Genomic DNA, 7643 nt, shown 5'->3' on the forward strand with positions numbered 1-7643 from the left:
GGTCCGAGTGCAAAACAAATCATAGGGACCAAACGCGTAACTTTAGCCAAACCACAGGGACTATTTCAGTAATTTGTTCTATAAATAAGGTTGAAAGGGCTTAGGACTGATAACTCGCTTTATTTCCTGTTCCTTGTTTGGTTGTGGACTTAGGGTATCAATTTTTTGTCCGAGTTTCACTTAAATCTTAGTTATATATTATGTATATGTATGTAGATATAAAAGTTCTTCCAATCAGTTCAATACCTTTGGGTAGCAAAGGTGTACAAACATGATCAGTCATTCAAACAACAATACTAGTAAACTATAATAGGTATAGTTTAGAGGATTACTACTCACTATTTCTAGAACAATGAAACTTACAAGAGTCAGTTCATACATGAGTCAGTTCAAACATACTATACACTAGAATTGAAGGAACATACTATACACAAGAACAGAAGGAACATACTATACACTAGAACAGAAGGAACATACTATACACTAGAGCAGAAGGAACATACTACACTAATACAAGAACAATATAACATTAATGTGAGCCACTACTTCATGACATGACAATATACTTCTGTGTCACGTTTTGTAACTAGAGTCTCCTGGAGGGAGAGCGTGAGTTTGTGTATAGATCTATATGGGATTGACCATCCTACACCTTGCTGCTAGCTATAGTGGGACCTGCAGGTCTACGGGTGACGAATATCATACCATTTCGACGTCTTTGATCGTTGTGTTTTACTAGTTAATCAAGTAAGGTTATAATCTCATCACATTGTACCTTAATTAAACAATTGGTTTAAGGTAGTTAGTACATCAGTAGTTACTTTGTATAATACTATTGTACATCTTCATTTTCCCATTACATTCATATAGTGATATTCTCACATAAACGGTAATGTAAACTATTTTCTGGTAATGTTAGTCATACTTGGGAAAAACACTCTCTTTTACAAAGAACAAACATACAGAACAGTCGGGTCTTGGTAGAAGGCTACATTTCATTATAAGTAGAAAATATAGGATTTCTAGGAGATATACAAACATTTACATCAAACACTTATGAACTTTACATCAAACACTTACAAACAGTTTCATCAAACTTATACAAACATTTGACACTAAAATACTTATGAACTCACCAGCTTAAATGCTGATCTACTCTTTCAAAATAACTTGTATTCTCAGGTCACCAGTAGACACGTACCGATGACCAGGTTTTGAGAAGACGGAGCATGTTCAGGACTCGTCTTTTATTTTGATTCATATTTTGGTGTCTTTCAAACTTTACACAGAACACACTTGTAATAAATTATATTATTAATGCAATGGATGATGTTGTTGCTTGTTTACTATTATGCATTGTTATGATATTGTACATGACGTCCTCCGCCCCGAATGTTTCCGCCGTTCTGGTTTGGGGGTGTGACAGATTGGTATCAGAGCTCTGTTTTTAGTGAATTGAGTATATCAACCCATAAAAGATATACAACTATAAACACATCGAGATTAAAATACACTGACCAAGAGTTTATACTTTTTAGATAATAAAATATTTAACTAAAGTATACATACAAGCATTCATACTAGGATCAGTGTCATACTAGAACAGAACAAAAGTATTGCGATTGTTGGACAGCACAAGTAGGCTTGGGGACATATAATCAGAGTTGGGAGTGATATAGCCTGATCAACTATACCTTTCCGAGAAGTGATTAGCATGTGCCTAGGAATGGTTGTGGTGTTGCAGCAAGTCTAAAAACTTACCAACACTATTACAATGAAAACTTTAGAATAGAACATAAACCCAAAATACTATAGGAGTATTTTGTGTTACTATAATTACTTATTTGAGAACTAAAAGGTCTTTATTCGTAGGTCAATAATTGTTGAGTGGATAGGCTAAGGTTATATGTGACTAGGGTGTCATAGACTTAGAATCTGTGATCTTTGCTTTACTTCCTGTTCCTTTATTGGTTGTGGACTTAGAGTTAAGGTCACGTATTCGAAGGTCTATTCTGGTTTGGTTACATATGATTGGTATGCACTACGCAAGTATTGAAGTAACTGGTAAGGATCATCCTATAATTATCTTAAGTAGTACGTCTATTAACTATTTCTTTTCCCCTTATTCTCGCGTAGATAACATGGCTGGATTCCATCTCCCCGGCGACCCGTACTTTCCCAACCAAGGAAATGGTGGATGGCTCAATGCAGAGCTCGAAGAGAATCATGCAATTCCTTTAGATGATGACTTCGCAGAAAACTTCCCAGAGGATTCTGACTCCGAGCCAGAAGTCAATGATCTACCCCTAGTGGCTCCAATCCCAAATCCTAACCCTCGTCCAGATTTTCAAGGCCCGACGCCTTTGTGGGCGGAGAACTTGGGCAGATGGAGTCAAGAGTAGGGTCAACCCTTACCCTACAACGGAGACCGAAGCTTCTACAATCTGAGCGAGGGAGGCTTAGCAGACAGAATCCTGCCTATTCTGGTTCGCAGGGTTGCTAGAAATGACGAGCAGGGTAGGGCAGCCATCTACAAGCTGCTCATGGAAGAACTCTAGACCACAATGAGGTCTTGCAGAGAGAACTTACTGCAACCCAAGCTGAAGTCAGGGAACTTCGAGCATGTCAGGAAACGTTCAAAAGACGCATGATGGAAATGGAGCGTCATCAGGCAGAATCAAAGGTTCATCCGAGCGGTTCTCGTCGCAAGTAGAGTGTACTCTACTCTGTCTTTTGGATATAACGGGGTCTATGTATAGACTCTATTATTAATTTCCTGCTTATTTTAAGACCTTGGACTTTCAGTCTGCTAGGTCTTTATGCTGTCAAAATTTTCTCTTTATGGTTTGATGTAAGACCTACTTCAAGGTCATTTTCCCGAACCCGTTACATCTTTAATGCCAATGTTATTGACATACATCTAATCTTTTGGGAAATCTTTATCCAAATGCTTTCATCCTTCTATTGTATGATTTCTATTTCAATCATACTCTCATCTGTTTGTTGGGCTATGCTGATTTAATCCATGGACCACTCTCATTATACTCACAATTGAATTCTTACTATCATCCTCATCTTTGTAAACTTTTAGTTGAAATATGCCTCCACGTCGATCAACGAGACGTAATCCTCCGATAACTCCAATTCAACCACCACTACCTCCTCCACAATACAATACGGTAGCTATCCAAGCTGTAGTGGATGTGGTTGTTACGGAAACCCTAGCTCAATTCAACACCACCAGTACTAGCGGGAGTGGAACAATTGTGCATTCCACTCAAAGTGATGCTCCAGTGCACTCTAGAGAGTGCTCGTATAAGGACTTCACCAACTGCAAGCCCAAGACCTTTAACGGGACTGGAGGAATCATTTTCCTCTCGCAATGGTTCGAAAAGACTGAGTCGATCTTCGAGATCTTCTCCTGTCCGGAAGGGAGTAAAGTTAAATTTGCTGCCTGCACCTTCACAGACAGAGCCCTGACATGGTGGAATAGCCATGTCAAGTCACTAACCCTGATAGTGGCTAATGCTATGGGCTGGGAAGCTCTGAAGGAGCTTATGATTGAGGAATACTTCCCGAGGGGAGAGGTTCAGAAACTTGAACAAGAACTTTGGAGCCTAACCATGAAGGGCTCCGACATAGTTGCCTACACCGCCAGGTTCAGCGATCTGGTGGCTCTATGTCCGGGAATGGTCCCTACGGAGGGAAAGAAAGACGAGAGGTATATTTGGGGTCTGGTGCCTCCATTCCAGGGGAATGTCTTAGCTTCAAACCCCATTACCTTCGACAGTGCCAAGCGATTGGCACAGTGGCACATCGATCACGGAGTCCACACCCGACAACGACAACAACCCTTGCCATCCCAGAACCATCAAAAGCCTCCGACAACAAGCGGAAGTTTTGGGACAACAAAAAGAAAGGCAACGCTGCGCAGAACTCTGCAAAGAAGCAACATGTCATTTCTGTTCATGCTGCGATAGCACCTACTGCCACTGCGTCGATGAAACAATATGCGGGAAGCTTGCCCAAGTGCAACAAGTGCAGCTTCCACCACAATGGACCCTGTCGGGAAATGCAGTGCACTAACTGCAACAGGAAGGGGTACACTGCCCGTTTCTGTAAGTCTCCGGCTAGGCCAATCACCCAAGTCCCCAGCGTTGGTGTGGGTCAGGCTTGCTACAGATGTGGCGAGGTGGGCCACTTTAAAAGGAACTGCCCGAAGGCAGGGAACGCGGGCGAAGTGGGAAAAGTTTTGGGTATAGGCCACGAGGAAGCAGTAGCAGACCCTACAGTGGTCACTGGTACGTTTCTCCTCGATAACTCTTATGCATTCATACTGTTTGATAGTGGAGCGGAGAGGAGTTTCGTGAACCAGAAATTTGAACACATACTTAAACAAGAACCGTTCACTGTAGAAATGGCTAACAGAAAGACTGAGAGAACTAGCAGTATATACATAGGTTGTACTCTATCTCTAGATAGCCATTCATTTCCAATCGAACTCATGCCGGTCTCAATTAAAAGTTTCGACGTCATTATCGGCATGGATTGGTTGAGTCTTTATCCTGCTGACATCATGTGTTATGAAAAGACCGTTCGTCTTAATCTACCGTCTAACGAAACTCTAGTTATCTATGGCGACAAACCAGGGACGAACCTTCCTATCATCTCGAGTATACAAGCCCAGAAGTACTTACGAAAGGAGTGTCATGCATTCCTTGCTAATTAACATATGATACTAATGGGTCACACTAACAACAACTTGATATAATTGATTATTTATTAGAAATTGATTTTAATAAATATTCAATAAACTCTTATAATTAAATTGGAAATTATTTATTTCTAGGAAATAATAATTTCCATTAGCAAGTAACATTATATATAATTCATATGGTATGAATTAATAAGTCATGCACAACATTTTGGACTAGATAAATTCTTTTGTCTTTTACCAAAAAGTTAAATTTTATATTTTATAAACTTGGTTTAAAAAATATAAAGCTTTTGTCTTCTTCCTCATTATTTTTTATAAAATAAGAGTCAAAAGACAAGAGTATGGATTTCATGTTTGTTTAATCAAAAGTAATAAGAAACATGGGAGACATGTAAGCTTTAGGGACATGCTTGTCTAAAGTGGAAGGACCTAATGGTTAAAGACTTCACTTTAAGACAATATAAATATGAGGCTTCAACTGTTGAATTGGATGCTTCATTCATGCTTACCAAAACTGTAACCTCCTTAGAGGAAGTTACTCTATCTCTTTTCTCTATCTCTTTTTGAAGATTACTTGCATTTTCATGCCCTCTTTAAGTTCATATTGGTTATGAACTTAAAGCTTAAAGGATTAAGAGTTTATGGACTAGCATCTACATCAAGTTAAGTCATTGTTGGTGTCTCAAAGGTTCCACATTCTTCATCAACTTCCAAGCCTCCCAAGAGGACCCAAATAACTACAAAAGTTGTCATTTCTTCACCTCTTATTTGGTTGGTGTTTAAATCTTTCTACAACTTGCAAGAAGATCCTTGATGGGTATAATATGTTATGTTATGCTCAAAATTTTAAGTCTTCCGTTGCCATATTTTTCTAGAAGATCCTTGATGGGTATAAATTGTATAAAAAAAATCACTTTAAGACAATATAAATTTTAAGTCTTCCGTTGCCATATGTTCAAAAAAAAATCTAACCAAACTTGCAAGAAGATCCTTGATGGGTATAAATTGTATCAGAGTCACCTTGTAAGTTTGGTTAGATTTTTTTTTGGAAATCTTGGTTTTTGGAGAATATGGATAACTTATTTTTGTATAAAAATTTATATGACAACTTTATAATTGTTATTTATTTTATGTGACATAAGCTTCATGCATCTTTTGTTATTTAAAGTTGTCTTAGAAAAACAAAAGTTGTTTTATGTGTATGTTGATAGGTATAATGTGCATAAACTAGTCAAGGACCATTGTGATTGTTGTGTTGTTGTGTTTGTTGTTTTTGTTATAAAAAATGGTTGTAATAATTTATTTATTCATATGGTATGTAAAAATTAAATATATTAGTTTTCTTGTTTATTTTTATAAAGTAATAGATTAGTTCTTAGAAATAATTTATTTGTACCAAGATGTAACAAGAAATGAAGTTGGAGCCATTTTTTGAAGACAAAAGGGCAATTTTCGAGTTCAACATGTGCTGGGCAGAAAGATGAGACTTTCTTGAAAGTGTCATAAATGTTATACATGTGTTGAACATGTGTTAAACATAAAGATGACACTTTCTGAAAAGTGTCTTGAATGCAACTGATTTTTTCCGTAAAGAAGTTTTTCCAATCCCTTGCAAGCAATTGATGTTTTCTCAAGTGGGAGTTTCTTCAACAACATTACAAGAATATTTGTGGTCCCCTTAAATGTCACTTTAAGAATGAACTTGACATTTTTTTTTGTGTTGACTCACAAAAAAATATCATTAGTTGGCTATGTTTATGCACATATATTTTTACGCATGTTTGTGTTGTTTATTTTATGCAATTATTATGTGTGGTTGATAAATTAGTTTTCACATGCTAAAATAATTTTGGACAAAATAAAGATCACATGGAGTTTGGGTTTTCAAAATTGGACATAAGATGTATCAAGTTATTATTTTAAAAATAAAACCCGGTTTTATAAAATTGTTAATAACAACAATTTTTGAAATACTCCATTATAAGTTTAAAATGGTGATTTTTGTAACTTATACAAACTCCATATATACATAAGTAATAAAATGAAGTTTTATTAAAGATATAAAAAGTTAAAATGCACTAAAACTTAATACCGGTTACTAAAATTAAATTGCGTCAAATTATATAAAAACTATATTTTTATATAGAACCTTTAAAAGTGATTTTCTATTGAAAATTGATACCATGGTTTATTATATCCATGTAAAAACCATGATATCATATGTTTTTAAACTAGAATTATAAAACATATAAAGACCCTTTTTACAAACCTCAAATCTATGCAATCCTTTTGAAGAACACTCGCACATCTCTTGTATACACTAGTGGGATAAAGGATACCTAACCGCTTAGTGTTGTCTTTTGATGGTCGGGGTGTCTTTGCGATTCCTATAACCAAGTTATAGGCCGATTACACAAGTTTTTCAAATTGGACGATTTGATCGGAAATCTTTTGTGATAAAGGATAACTAAACAAGAGAAATCTCAGGCATAGATAGGATCAAACATGTCTAATTAAATTTATTATTAGAGATCCCATAAATCTATGAATTATATAGCAAGATATAATTGATAATCGATATCTACCGAGTTGAATTCAAATGGATGGGATAAAGGATACCTAAACATTTATTTGTTTTGCAACTTGGATCCTAGACTTTGATAATTAATGTTTTTGGAAACTAAAAGGGTATTAATTATTAAAGTTTAAATATTGAAAATATAAATGAATTTTGTTAAAATTTTATAGTTAAATAATCCATTCTCATTATCATGAATTGTCATTTTCTTTAATGACTTAATGAAACAATAACATTCAATAGATACGACTTCAATGAATGGGTTCATGTATTAAGAGAAAATCTCGTGAGAGATATGAAATTGTATACACTTAAAGGTCCAAGTCCTAAACCATTTGCTTTGAGTAA

The sequence above is a fragment of the Lactuca virosa genome, chromosome 8 (assembly GCF_052849685.1).
Source record: "Lactuca virosa cultivar CGN04683 chromosome 8, Lactuca_virosa_CGN04683_v6, whole genome shotgun sequence".
NCBI classification, from domain to species: Eukaryota; Viridiplantae; Streptophyta; class Magnoliopsida; order Asterales; family Asteraceae; genus Lactuca; species Lactuca virosa.